The sequence below is a fragment of the Ananas comosus genome, linkage group 18 (genome assembly GCF_001540865.1).
Source record: "Ananas comosus cultivar F153 linkage group 18, ASM154086v1, whole genome shotgun sequence".
Classification (NCBI taxonomy): domain Eukaryota; kingdom Viridiplantae; phylum Streptophyta; class Magnoliopsida; order Poales; family Bromeliaceae; genus Ananas; species Ananas comosus.
In genome coordinates, this window is record NC_033638.1 from 4,515,763 (window position 1) to 4,531,704 (window position 15,942).

Here is a 15,942-nt window from a genome sequence, read left to right on the forward strand (position 1 = left end):
TAAACAAGTCTTCCCACACCTCAAAAGCAGCTCCACAAGTCACCAACCCAGCTAGCAACAAAAGAGAGGAAAGAAACTTGCTCAAATCTTACTTTCTTACTCAAAAATACCTCAAAACCCTAGAGAGAGAGAAAGAGAAGGGTTCAAACCCTGTTCTCTGAGCTCCAGCACACCTTAAGCTGCTGCAGGGATCGAGCTGGGCATAAAAGGATAAGCTCAATGGTGAAATGACCAAAATAGCCTCAGCCACGCTGCTGCTGTATTGGGTACCGGTACTCGAGCAAGTTGGTACTGATACTCAGTGCAAAAACCAGAATTTCGCCGCTTCAATGCGTTTTTGCTCTTCCGACCATTTGATCACTTCACTAACTTGCCGAAAACCTCTCGACAACCTCTCAAAATATGTGGAATAGTTCCAATTGCTATTCCCATACTTGAACTTCGTAATTTGCTAAAGTTTAGTGTACTACAACCACGGGCAATTAGGCGGCACAAGCCGGACTACACTAGTATGGGTCCTTGATTGAAATTGGAAAATGATACCTAAAGTTTAATGAGGAAACTACTACTAGATAGTGCATCTTAGTTGGACTAGTGGACATACATGATAGTGCATATAGTGGACTTTATATTAGTCATTCTTAGCATTAACACTCTAGTGGTAGTATATTTATATCTATATTGATTGGTATAAATGCATGGTTAAAATAGCAAAGAATTGCATAATTACTCATTGTAGCATTATGGATATAATGAACATGCATGTAAACCAATATTGGCATGTAGTTGAATGTGCATGTAAACGGACATTGGCGTATAATTGGATAAATAAAATTAGAATATCACATACATGATGGCTAATCCTTTAGTAGAGGCATGACTATGAATTGAACATGTTTATTTTACTTGTCATTTTTATGTTGTTTACTTACCCTTATATAGCATGCCTCAGTTAACCTAGTGGTGTATTTCGCCACTCTCGGCGACTTACCCACTGGAAACTATTGTTTAATAGTTCTCACCCCCATTTGTTGTTGGTTTTTATTTCAGAGCCTTCCGCGGCAGGAGAGGCTAGGGATCGTAGCAAGGGGTTAGCGACTAGCTAGAGCCCCTACGGAGATATATTAGATGGACTCGATGTCATCATTCCCTTTTGTACTTATGAAAATGATGTATTATGTATTTGATTTAAAGTGTCAAGCCCCGGATTACTCGTTTTTTCTGACACGCCGACAAATCCGCCGTATACAAAGGAATTTTTTCTGTATACGAAGCGATAGCTGTACCTATACCTGTAATCATACAATACTACAACCAGTAGTATAGAGCTGCTAGAAGAGAAAACATATATAATAACAGAGGTCCACTATACATACATCATATCCTGGTATACAAAAGACTCGCTCCAGCGAGAAACAACATCCGTATGTATAAGAACCTAAAAACTACAATTAACTGTCGCTGGTAAATCTCTAGTCTGCAGCAAATGGAGAGGGTCTAGCTCGCAGCGCCCTTTCCACGATCCGAATCAGCAACAGCACCAACCGAAGAAGAAGGCTCTGCAAAAGGTTTAAACAACCGAGTGTGAGAACTACTATAAAAAGTAGTCCTCATTGGGTACCGCTATCGACCTCAACGGCTCACCCACTAAGTTTACAGATGTAAGCAGGGATAGTAAGAAAAGCTGGAACAAATCTACAGCTATATGCCACTATACTATCATAATCCAACACTATCTGTCTGTAGAAAAAAATACAAAATCTGACCCAATCTCACTAGGGACTGTAAACATACTCGTCCCAGGGACTGTGAATACACCCGTCCCACCTGTCGAAGCTATACAGCTACCTCCATGCTAAGCCGACCGTGGAGAGCAAGTCCAATCAGGACACAACGACACCAACACAAACGCACAAAGTCCGACTCCTTAGTGGCACTCGTGGGCGCTACCTAACCGAGTATGCAAGTGTGTCTCTGCCGAGCTCAATCAGGCTCTCACAGGCTGTAATCGACGCAGATGGGTCAAACTGGTCTAACAACTATAAATCATATGCTCTCGGCACAATCCAATGCTAAAAACAGCAAATCGGGTCCACCGTTAACCACAACAGCACCCAACAGTCCGGAACAGTCTGAACACTACTGTATAAATAATCTCTGCATCCCAGCATGAGCGTAATATTATTCTACACTATTCTGAGTATCCACCGCTCACAAACTACGACGATACAAATAAACTACGGCTCCTAGAGCTAAATCTGGTAATTTCAGAATATGACGGTATAATCGACAGTTTTCTCCTAAGTCAATTTCAAGTCCAACATGTATACTTTAGCTAATATTCTAGGCTCCAATTCAGATTTTAAATCATGCAAAATCACTGATTTGAGCTATTAAACATGCTAAACGAAGCTAAAACACATGCTGACAACAACTAGATTTAGGAGAAAATCCGAAAATTCTGGTAAGCATATCATTAACACACCTCGAAACGCTAATCCACGACGGCGAGAAGTCGAAAGAAGGGAAAACACGCACTTGCCCGGCCTCCAACGGCACAACCGCGACACACGCACACTCGAACGGCCCTCCGGATCGTCATCGAAAATCACCCGAAATGGAGCCGCGATCTTCCTCGAATACGTTCAAGTTAAGAGAGAGATGAACATGAGATTTAAAATAATCTCTCTTAGGTGGATAACCATGAGAGGAAGTAGGTGGTGTGGTTATCCACACCCAAAAAAATGACCATTACATCTCTCTACCAACTCAAAATGAAGGATACCACATAAAGATATTGTTAGACTTTTGGATTTAGTTGTTTACATTCTGTATATCTTGTGAATATCTTTGTAATAGAACATTAGTGATTTTATATTACTCGCTCTAATAGTTTTGTTAGGACCTGATCTTGTTCATTCTTGTGTTAGTAGACTCCTTATGTGCATCATGGTTGGTTGGTGTACACGGCGGGTCTGTGCACGTGTTCGGTGGCTTCCGCTGGGCTGGGGCATGACACCATTAATATAAAAAATGATGAATTTTCTTATAGTTTCAGTTGACATTTTGGATTTTGGACGGGAGGTCATCTGTAGTACATGGAATGTTGCGTGTTCTGTACAAGAGGTCGTGGTTTGTCTATGTTGGCCGTAAGTTGAGCATAAGACGTCATGGGTTGCACAGCAGGTGGAGACTAACATTGTCTGTAATATTTATAATTTAGTATTACTAAAATAATTAATAATTAAAGAGAACACTAACCAAAATCTATAGATTTTACTCACTTTGTCATCCTCATGCTACCTTCATTACTAATATTGTGATCATTGATTGGATAGTTTGAAAAATCCACATCGATATCATTATTAAGCAATCTCATGTAATAGCCTTACGATTGATACCGTCTCCGATGGATATAAATCTTTTCGACGTATACCGACATACATTCATAATATTCAAATAATCCAATCATTTTATCAAGTGTTTCATCATCTACTATTTTATGAGCTATATATATTCATTCAAAACCTTGGGGTATTGAATTATGAATTTGGGATGAAATTCTTCTATAGTACAATTTGTTAAACGATACATTCTCGTCTCAAAAGTATTAAATATCATATCTGAACGATCGCGGTCAATATCTTTTAACCGCCGACATATTGCAGACTATTCCCATCCCTAACTAACTATCCATCCCAATGAAAAATTAGTGATATCAATAATTATCCATTTTAACTATACGAAAGAAATCTTTCAAAATTAATATAAAATATTTAGTCAAAATAATACAAAAATATAGAGGAAGGAAAAAAGGGACCACCCAAGATGCTCATAAGCACGCAAGGAAGGTTTCTATTGCTTGAAGTACCTCCAACAGTAATAAGAGAGGGCGGTGGCCCACCCTCTAACTGCCACTCCCTTTACCCCCAACTTCTACTTCTCTTGCTCCCTCCACTAACCCACTACAGTCACCACAGCGCCCTGCATAACCACTCAATCCCTGCTGCTGCTACCGTCGTGCCCCATACCAAAGCACCGCCATACTCCCCACCGCCACCCCCCACTTCTTCCCCCCTCCCCGCCGTCATGCATGGAATGTAGTGGGTTCTGCACAAGAGGTCATAGTTTGTCTACGTGAGTCATAGCTTACGCATAAAAGGTCATGGATTACGAACAGGTGGAGACTAACTTTGTCTGCAGTATTTATAATTTAATATTACCAAAATAATTAATAATTAAAGCTCACCAAAATCTACAGATTTTACTTATTTTGTCATCCTCAAACTATCTTCGTTATCAATATCGTGATCATCGATTGGATAGTCCAAAAACCCACATCGATATCATTTATGAAGCAGTCTCACATCATAGCTTTACAATTGATACTGTATCTCCAACAGATGTAAATCTTTCTCGATGTATACCGACATATCTTCACAATATTCAAACAATCTAATCATTACCTCAAATGATTCATTATTTATTGTTTCGTGAGCTATATATGTTCATTTAAAATCATTGGCCATCGAATTGTGAATTTGAAAAGAAATTCTTCTCTAGTACAATTTGTTAAACGATACATTCTCATCTCAAAATTATTAAATGTCGAATCTGTACGAATCGTGATCAATTTTTTTTGACTGTCGACATATTGTGGATCATTCCTATCCCTAACTAACTGTCCATCCTAATGAACACTTAGAGACATCGATGATTAGCCATTTTAACTATATAAAAAAATCTTTCAAAAATAATATAAAATATTTAGTCAAAATTATACAAAAAAATAGAGAGAGCAAGAGAGGGACCACTCCCCTACCCCATACACCAATCCAACTAAGAATGAGGAAAGGACCACCGAAGATGCTCACAAGCACGCAACGAGAGTCCCTATTACTTGAAGCACCTCCAGCAATAATGAGAGAGGGTAGTGGCCCACTCTCTAACCGCCACTCCTTTTTCTTAACCGCCACTTCTCATGTTCCCTCCACAAACCCACTACAGTCGTCGCAGTGCCCCGCACAACTACCCAATCCCTTCTACTGCCTCCGCGCCTTGCACAACCACCCCACCTAGAGGCACCCTTATCCTATACATCAATCCAACAAAGACGGAAGGAGGGACTACCAAAGGTGCTTACAAGCATGTAAGGAGGGTTCCTATTTTTTGAAGCACCTCCAGCAGCAATACTACCACTCCCTGCTCCTTCCACAAACCCACAACAATCGCTGCGGCGCCCTATATAACCACCAATTCTCTGTTGCCATTGCCATGCCCCGCACAATCACCCCACCACCCACACTGCCACACCCCCATCGCCACCCCCTACTGCCATGCATGGAATGCCGTGGGTTCCACACAAGAAGTCGTGGTTTGTCCACGTGAGATCATAGGTTGTGCATAAGAGGTCATAGTTGTGCAACATGTGGAGACTAACTTTGTCTATAGTATGCATAATTTAGTATTACCAAAATACTTAATAATTAAAGAGAACACTCAGCGAATTCTACATATTTTACTCACTTTGTCATCCTCGCGCCACCTTCATTACCAATATCGTGATCACTGGTTGGATAGTCTGAAAAACCGACATCAATATTGTTATGAAACAGTTTCATGTAATAGCCTTGCGATTGATACTGTGTCTCTGACGGATGTGAATCATCCTCGATGTATATCGACACATATTCATAATATTCAAACAATCCAATCATTCTCTTAAATGATTCATCATCTATTATTTCGTCAGCTATATATATTCAGCTGAAATCATGGGGCATCGAATTGTGCATTTGAATGTTGTACAATTTGCTAAATGATATATTCTAGTCTCAAAATTATTAAATGTCATATCTGAATGAATTGCATTCAATTTCTTTCGATTGCTGATATATTGTGGACTATTCACATTCCTAACTAACTATCTATTCCAATAAACACTTAGTGCCATCGATGAATAATTATTTTAACCACACAAAAAAATCTTTCAAAAATAATATAAAATATTTAGTCAAAATAATACAAAAATATAGAGGAAGAAAGATAGGGACCACTCAAAGGCACCCCTACCCCATACACAAATCCAACTAAGAGGGAGGTAATGACCACCTAAGGTGCTCACAAGAACGCAAGGAAGGTTCCTATTTGTTGAAATTTGTTGAAGCACTTCTAGAAGTAATGAGAGGTGTCACGCCCCGAGCCCGATCCTTTTGGCCGGTTCGAGCGCGTCGAACAGACGCCGAACGGACAGAGCCTCCCCTGTACACCCAAGGCTCAACAACAGGTACAGATATAGTATAAAATCTGCACTTGCGGAAGCATACATAATGGCTTGCACGAGAGCAAGCAATAGCCAAAGTGAAAGTACTAACTAATCAACATACAAGTATTATGATTAAATTTAAATCACATACATGCATTCAACTTCGAAATTCTTTTACAGTCTTTGCATCATTTCTTTTTGTACATCTCAAATCTCCAAAATAAACCTTTGCATTTAACATCATAAAGTATCTTTGATACATTTGCTTTAACATCCCTAATCATCGTCTAAGTACAAAAGATGATATATATAAAAGGGGTATGCAACTACAAAATGTGGAGTATCTCAGGCGGTCTCTGTCTAGGGCGCATTACTCTTACCGCTATCGTCTGCCGGCTCGCTCGGTCCCGGCTCTGTGAAAATAGTGGGGTGAGAACTATAACAAAGTTTCCAGTGGGTTCGGCAACCAACCACGCCGACTTTCCCACTAGGTCTAAATCAGGCATAATAGAAGAACAGATAGATAGTAACCAACTAAACAAATGCAACTAATATGCCTGAACGATAAGTAATGCGATGCTCGATAGAATACTCATGATGAATGCAAGATCATAGTTTCATTATCCAATCTCTTGGCTAGCCCGTAGGTTTCGCCCTCAATCGACTCACCAACTCAAATTTCAAATATCAGGGAGAAGAATAGATAGATAGTAACCAACTAAACAAATACAGCTAATATGCCTGAACGATAGTAATGCGATGCTCGATAGAATACTCATGATGAATGCAAGATCATAGTTTCATTACCCAATCTCTTGGCTAACTCGTACGTTTCGCCCTCAATAGACTCATCAACTTAAATCCCAAGTATCGGGGAGACTACTACGCCGGACGGGACCGTCCTCTGGGGAGACTACTACGACCCAGTGATGACAACTCCGGAGCACATCGCCCGAGGGGGAGCTACCACCCTCGAGCAAGGATTTACAGATGAGTATGATCAAATCCTTAACTATAAGGATGTCAAGTTCAACCCATTCCTTAACTATAAGAAAACAATGCACATATGACCCTTAACTCTAAGGTCGTTATGTCATAATGTCACTACCTTTGTATACTTGCATTCGTTAATCTTTACTCGTGTCATATACACTACTTGTTCTTTGTACTCAAATAATGATGCCACACTTGTTCTCTAAGTGTTCAAGACTCGTAGATGCCACTCTCTACGACTCATGTCCACATGTCATATTTGTTTACTAAGTCCACTAGGTTCTTGTCACTTGTCATGCATACATAGGGTTTATAAATTCTCATTGTCTCACTAGCATTTCACATGTATTTGAACCCACAACATGTGATAAGAAGCTCACAATTATCCCTACTATGCAATATGCTCAATACATACATATGCTCAAATATGACACTTTAGACATAAAAAGAATTCCGAGGTCTTTGATATGCACCACCCACCTTGTATGGTTGCAAAGGTGCTACGGTAAATTTCTTAGGATTTTTGAAGCCCTACTTTATCGCCTGCGGCAAAACGAAGCCAAATTAGGCTTAATACTTAGAACTCCTACATAGGCTTTTCGTAACGTCAAACTGAGTTGCCCAACGTGTCAGGAATACTTCCAATTAGGTTTCTATAAGGCCAATTTGCCTTAAAAATATCCTAGGACAAAAGCCCCAAATTCTATGCCCTAACAATGTCATATAGGGTTTTCTTCTAGATTGATCTCATTCCTAAGCAAAAGCTAGCTCAGAATCAACTAGGAAGCATTCTAATATTATCACTAAGCCATTCCAAGCATCCATAGGGCATCTACTTTAAACCCTAGGTGTTCACCATTAGAGCACATGAAGTTCCCATGGGTTTTATGGTGTTCATGGTGTTCATGGCCCTAAAGGGTCTCTAAAGTCTCTAAGAAACTCAAAACTCTAAAACTTAGGGTTTAAAACCAAACCCTAGAAGTAATCTTGCAAGAACTCACCTCTAGTCCCAAGCTCTACCAAGTCCTTCTTGTTGGAGAGCTTCTAGAACCACCAAAACCTCCAAAATCCACCTTCAATGCCTTCTAAGCCTTCTTCTCCTTGCTCTAAGGCACAATCTCTAGAGAGAGAGGGAAATGAAGTGGAGAGGAGAGAAGGGGCCGTTGCTGTGAAGGGAGGTGTTTGGGGGTATGTATGGTATGCTACAATTGCAACTAACGCCCCCAAATATCTCTATTTGCAACAGACCTTATTGTTGCTGCCAGACCAAAGTGTACCAGTACACGGGACTCTGTCACCGGTAACACGATTACGCAGAGGCAAACCCGAGAGCAGCCTCCTCGGATTTTACCAAAGTGTACCGGTACACACCAGGGGTGCACCGGTACATTTCTGCGAAAACTCAAATCCGAGAGCAAACTCTTCTCGGTTTGCAGGGCTGTACCGGTACACCTCCGATGTTAAACCGGTAACACTTTGCCCAGTGGTTTTGCCCCGTTTTCGATTCTATTTCGCGCCGGTCGATGCTAAAACCCTTTTAACTCTTTTAGAACTCCTTTTTAACCCTTCCAATATTGTTGGAACGCTTAATGGAACATACCAAACTATTTCTTTCATATTGTTCACTTTTAAATCGCGCTGAGCAATACTAAAACTTGTTCTCGGGACTCGACTTTGACCCTTCCAACATTGTTGGAATGTCAACCGGACTTTGTCCATCCATTTCTCTCGGCACTTTAACCAATTTGGCTAAAGTTCGATAATCGCTATCGAGGTTTCGATATGTTACAAGAGGGGTGGTAGCCCACCCTCTAATTGCAACTCCCCTTCACCCTAACTACCACTTCTTCTACTCTCTCCAAATCCCCACTGTCGTCGCCGCCGCCATACCCCACACAACCATCCCACCTAGAGGCACTCCTATCCCACACACCAGTCCAACAAAGAGGGAGGCAGGGACAACCCAAGGTGCTCACAAGCATGTAAGAAGGGTTCTTATTGTTTGAACCACCTCCAGCAATAATATTGTCATTCCCTTCTCCCCCAACAACTTCTTCCTCTCCCTTCACAAACCCACTACAGCCCTCGTAGCGCCCTGCATAACCACCCAATCCCTACTGCTGTTGCTATCATGCCCCGCACAACCACCTCATAGCACCTCCCCCCCCAACCTCCATGCATGGAATGTCGTGGGTTCCACACAAGAGGCCATGGTTTGTCCATATGAGGTCATAGGTTACGCATAAAAGTCATGGATTAAGCAGCAGGTGGAGACTGACTTTGTTAACAGTATTTATAATTTAATATTACTAAAATAATTAATAATTAAAGAGAACACTCATCGAATCTACAGATTTTACTCATTTTGTCATCCTCACGCCACTTTCATTACCAATATTGTGATTATCGATTGGATAGTCTTCACATCAATATCGTTATGAAGCAGTCTCGTGTAATAGTCTTGCGATTGATACTATATCTCCGACGGATGTAAATCTTTCTCGATGTATATCAACATACTTTTATAATATTCAAACAATCCAATCATTCCATCAAATGATTCATCATATACTATTTTGTTAGCTATCAATACATATAATAAAAGGGCAACCTTAAAGTGCCACGCGTCGCCTCCCCCGCTAACCCCCTCCTTCTCAGTTCCGAGGGATTGGCGGGCTCTCCCCCTCTCTCCCCTTCTCGCGTGCCCGCACGAGAGGGGACCCGTGCACATGACGGGGCGGGCTCTCTCTTTCTCTCTCTCTCTCTCTCTCTCTCTCTCTCTCTCTCGCGTGCCCCCGCGAGAGGGGACCGCGCACATGGCAGCCACCCCCTCCCCCTCCCGGCTCTCTCTCTATATCTCTCTCTCCTCCCCGACTCCCTCCCTCTCTACTGTGGCCACGTGGGCCCTCCCCACGCTCTCTCTCTCTCTCTCTCTCTTTCTCTCTCTCTCTCTCCCTTCCCCCTCTCTCTTCTCGCCACTTCCCGCCTCCCGTCTCTGTCTCTCTCTCTCTCTCTCTCTCCGCGCCGGCGCGCTGCTTTCCTGCGCGCCAGGCCCGGGCGCGGGATCGCCCCACATCGCAGGCGCCCGCCCGCGGGCTCTGTCCTTTCTCTCTCTCCCCTTCTCCCTCTCCCCAACCACCCCTCCGGATCCTCCTCTCCCTCTTCCCCTCCGGCTCTCTCTCTCTCTCCCCCTTTTCCTCCTCCCCCCTCCCTCGGCCGAGAGTAGGCAGCGCCGGAGGGCGGGCGGCGCGCGATCGAGCGCGGGGCGCATGCCAGCGGACGGAGTCGCGGGTCGTCTGCGCCGCGTGGCGCTCGCGCGGGCGGGCAGCCACCGGAGGCTCTGACGCGGCAGCGTACGGGACAGCGGCGGCCTGGGGCGTGCGGGAGGGAGCGGCGGCGGTGGGCCCGTGCGGGGCCAGTTCTTTCCCTTGTGAGTCCCACTCCCTGTCTCTCTCTTTTTTAACTTTTCTTTTTTTTTTTCCTTTTTTTTCCTTTCCGTACACTCGCGCTTCCTTCTTGCCTCGACGTCGGGGCGGCGCCGCCCCTCGACGTCGTTCTCGCGCGGAGGCCGCGGCGGAGTGCGTCGACGCCGTGCGCCTCGGGGCGCTCGTGCGGGTGCGGGGGCGCGTCGGGGTTTATAGAGGGGCAGTGCAGATCACCGTTGCGGACGTGGTCGTGGAGAAGGATCCCAACTCGGAGGTGCTCCACTGGTTGGATTGTATGAGGTTGGCCAGGGACTACTACGACGTCGTATAGTGTCATCGTCGTCAGGTTAGTGTGTTATGTTTATGTGCACACAAACTGTTTGATGAAATGCGTCAATGGAGCTGCTTTTGTTGGTCATAGCTGTTTAGAGAGAAAAATTGCACGAATAGTCCCTATAGTTCTCGTTTGAACACTTTTAGCCCATAAAAATCTAAACTTTCTCCATTCTACGATTTCCAGTAGCGCCGTCCTTGTCATCTTCTTCGTCTTCTTCGGTTAGTGTGTTGTGCGTGGAAGAAGTTTGGTGAAATGCATGAGTGCAGTTGATTTTGTTGCTTATAGTTCTTTAGAGGGTGGTAAAATTGCCTGAGTGGTCCCTGTACTATGCCGATATTGCTACTTGGTTATCGCTACATTTTTCAATCAAATACTTTAGTCAATGAAAATCTAAATTTCCTCTTTTTTTCCCTTTTTATTTTTTTGACTTATAGCTGTGTCAGAGAATGCAATTTAATTTAAATTTAAAATTTTTTCGCAGGCGCGAGCGGACACGTGCGGGCAAGCGGGGTGCGTGTGCAGGCGCGAGTGGGTTAAATTTAAATTTATGTCTAAAATTTATTTTTTTTCGCTGGCACGAGCGGACGCACATGGGTGAGCGGGTGCGTGCGCGTGTGCGAGCGGGCGCGCCTGAGCGGGAGTGGCCGCGGGTGCGGGGGGGCAAACCGGCGCGGATGCGAGCTCGAGTGTTGTGGGTGGCCTACAAAACATTAAAATAATTTTAAACGCAGGTGCGACCGGCGCGGATGCCAGCCCTAAGTGTTGTGGGTCGCATACAAAAATTAAATTAATTTTAAATTTAAATTTTTTATTTTGAATGTAGCTTATTTGGCTTTCTTTTAAACATTTATATATATCCTTTGAATAGGGGATCCTGACTGAGTATGGCAGGCCTCTTCAGCGGTCGGGCGGGCGAGCGAACGCCTGCGAGCGGGTGCGGGCGCGAGTGGCGCAGGCGCGAATCGTGCGAGCAGGCGAACGGACGCGGCCGGGCGAAGGCGTGGGTGTCGAAGCTTAAATTTTAAATTTTAACATTTGAAATTGAAATTTTACCATTTAAAATTTAACAATTGAATTTTTTAAATTCAATTTATAATTTAATATGTAAAATATTAAAATTTAAAATTTAAAATTTAAAACTTAAAATTTAAAATTTAAAATTGTATATTTTTTCTTAATTACTAAAACTAAATTTTAAAATCTTTATGTTTTAAATTTTAAAATTTAGTTTCTAAATTATAGATTTTAACTTTTATATTCAAATTATAAAGTTTAAAATTTTAAAAATTATATATATTAATTTACTAAATATATTATGGAATGTCAAATTACCTAGCTGAATTCCTAAAAAATTAAAATTACAGCGAGTTATTTGATGCATATAAAAGTTAGAATTATAAAGATTAGGAATCAACAAAACTCTATTTAAAATCATATATTTAAAATATACAAATTGAATTAAGATAAAATGTATTTTTTAAAATTTAAATGTTCAAAATGTTAAGTTCAAATTTTAGGATTTAAACAAAAGGACGTTAAAAAGTTTAAAGTTTAAATAAATTGCATAAATTTCCCGCCGCGAAGAGCGGGCCAACACTAGTATATATTCATTCACAATCATGTGGAATCGAATTGTGAATTTGAGAAGAAAATTTTCTCTAGTACAATTTGCTAAATGATACATTTTCGTCTCAAAATTATTAAATGTCGAATCTGTACTAATCGCGATCAATTTCTTTCGACTGCCAACATATTATGGACTATTCCCACCCCTAACTGACTGTCTATCATAATGAACATTTATTGACATCGATGATTAGCTATTTTAACTATATAAAAAATCTTTCAAAAATAATATAAAATATATATTTAGTCAAATAATACAAAAAAATAGAGGGAGGAAGAGAGGAAGCACTTAAAGGCACCCTACCCTATACACCAATCCAACAAAGATGAAGAAATAGACCACCCAAGATGCTTACAAGCAAGCAAAGAGGGTCTCTATTGCTTGAAGCACCTTCAGCAATAATGATAGAGAATAGTGGCCCACCCTCTAACTGCAACTCCCCTTCCCCCCAATTGCCACATCCATGCTCCTTTCATAAACCCACTACAATTGCCATAGTGCTCCATACAACTACCCAATCCCCCCTGCCGCTGCTGCTATTGCCGTGCCCCGCACAACCACCCCACCCAGAGGCATCCTTGCCCTACACATCAATCCAACAAAAGGGAAGGAGGGACCACCCAAGGTGCTCACAAGCATGTAAGAAGGGTCCCTATTGTTTGAAGCACCTCCAACAGCAATACTGCCAATCCCCTCCCCTCAACTACTTCTCTCGCTTCATCTGCAAACCCACTAAAGCCACCACAATGCCCTGCATAACCACCCAATCCCCGCTGTCGTCGCAACTATGCCCAGCACAACTGCCCAACTGCTACTCTAACCCTGCCACACCCCCTACCGCCACCCCACCACTACACCCCCACATTGCCCGCCACTCCCCCTCCCCCTCCTCCTCCTCCTCCCTTTTCCCTTCCATACTGCCAAACACCCTTCTCCACCTCCACTTCCCCAATTTTAACTACACAACCACCAACAGAGGAAATAGAAGGTTATACAGAGCTACCTGCACATGCGAAGGTGAGGTCAACGGCGAGGACGACGTCGCACGGCGAGGACGACGTCATAGGGTGAGGGCTAGGGCGACGATGCCCGGCAACGTCGACCGGGAAAAGCGATGTGCGAGAGAAAAGAGAAAGAGAGATATGTAGCGTGAGGAGGGTTGCGGGGAAGACGAGTCAGAGAGCTGATATCCATAAGAAGTGGTGATTGCCGCTTTTAGAAAACGGTAAACGATCTACCCTCTTATACAGACGGTAAACGGTACACCGCCTTCTAAAAACGATGTATCATTCACCGTCTTATTAAGGTTCCCTAAAATACTCGGAGTAGTTTGTAGAATATGTTAAAAGTGATGAATCGTTCACCGCCTTTATGAAGGCGGTGAATGATTCATCGCCTTAGCAGGTTTGTTATGAAGGCGGTGATAGATTCACCGCTTTTTAAAAAATTTCACCGTAGCTTCTACATAGTAAAGAGAGGATTAATTTATCAAATTTATTTTTTATAGAGTCATTTATTCAATTATAATATTTTATAGGGCCATTTTGTAGGAAAAATCCTATTGGAGACGAATGGGGATGGAATGCCTACCAACCCGGTTTGATTTGCATTTGAACTTGCACTCGCCCGTAGGAAGAGAATAAGACTAGGTTTCGATGAAGTTCTTGGAAGGCGAAGGCCATGCGGTGAGTGGACGTGAATGGCGCTGATGATGATGGAACACCAACTCCTCCTCAGCACCCGCAGCTTTTCCTTCCTTTCCTCCTCCGCCTCCGCCTCCGTTTCCTCCTCTGTAGTAGTAAATCAGCGATGAGTTTTCCGAAAAACTGCCGTCACATCTACACCATGCAAGAGTACGATGAAGAAGCGGGCGACGGGGAAAGCGAGCGCCTCCTTGTCGTCGGAGACGAGCGCATCCTCGCAGCAGACGTCGGCAGCGACAGCGGTGGTCCCCACTCACCGGGCCACCGTCCACGACCACCAGCGTGGCGTCGTCCACCAATTCCTCGTTCCCAAGGTACTAAAAAAAAAGGGAAAAAAAAGAGCTAATCGAAAATCTTCTTGTTTTCTCAACATGTAATATTATCAGCCGATTGTTTCCAGGACCAGTACATACTCCACACTGCCTAGTCGTGGAACATTTCCCTGCCCTTCGCCTGCCGCCATGGTATTTCCATTTCCCCAAACTTCTTCCTTACGGTTCCTTCCTCCGTACACTGGGCATAAGAAATATTAGGGTTAACTGCCTTTGCCGAACTTGTTGCTTTAGTCACTCACCGTTTAATTTTGCAATTTAATCTCTAATATTTGCTAGTTATTAGTTCGTTGCATCCTTTCTAGCGGAAATTGCTAAAATCAACACCAAAATGTTTGCCGCTTCACCACCAAATCTTGCCACATGGCAATTTCCATATGGTTCATTGGAAAATTTTAACCGAATGACTTGATTAAAACAAAAAAGGGCTTTTTTTGCAAATGGCCTCCTGAAAAAATTTTATTTTAAAACTAGCCCCAATAAATTTATAATTGTAAAAATGACCCTATCCCTACCACGCAGGCGCCACGTGGGCACAGCCTGCTTGGCAAGTTGAACATGGTGAATCATTCATTGTGTTCAAACACGGTGAATGGTTCACTGTGTTCAAACACAGTGAATGATTCACCATATTTCATATTTATATTTTTTTCTTCTCATTTTCAATATTTATATATATTTTTTCTAGACACGGTGAACCATTCACCGTGTTCAAACACGGTGAATGATTCACCGTATTCCGTACTTATATTCTCCCTATTAGGGATATCAACGGGTCGAGTTTGGATCGGGTTTTCAAAAACCCGAATTCGAACCCAAAAATCAAATTAAAACCCGAACCCGGATCCAAACCCGATGGGTTTTAAAAATCCATACCCATATCCATCCCCGACCAAAAACCCGAAACCCGAATCCGGACCCGAACCTGGTGGGTACAGTTGGATGAAGATCTAAGGAATAAAAATTATTAAAAATTTTATATATTGTATAAATAAATAAAAATAAATTATGTATATAAATAATTTATTCGGGTTTGGGTTCGGATAATATTTCGGGTATCCATACCCATTGACATCCTTACTCCCTATTCCTTTATTTTCTCTAGACATGATAAATCATTTACCGTGTTTGAACACGGTGAATGGTTCACCGTATTCAACTTAACACCCTCACCCAGCCTCGCTCGCATGGCGCTGACGCGGCGTCTGCGTGGCAGGGTCAAGGCCAAAAGTATAAATATAAATTTGTTGAGACTATTTT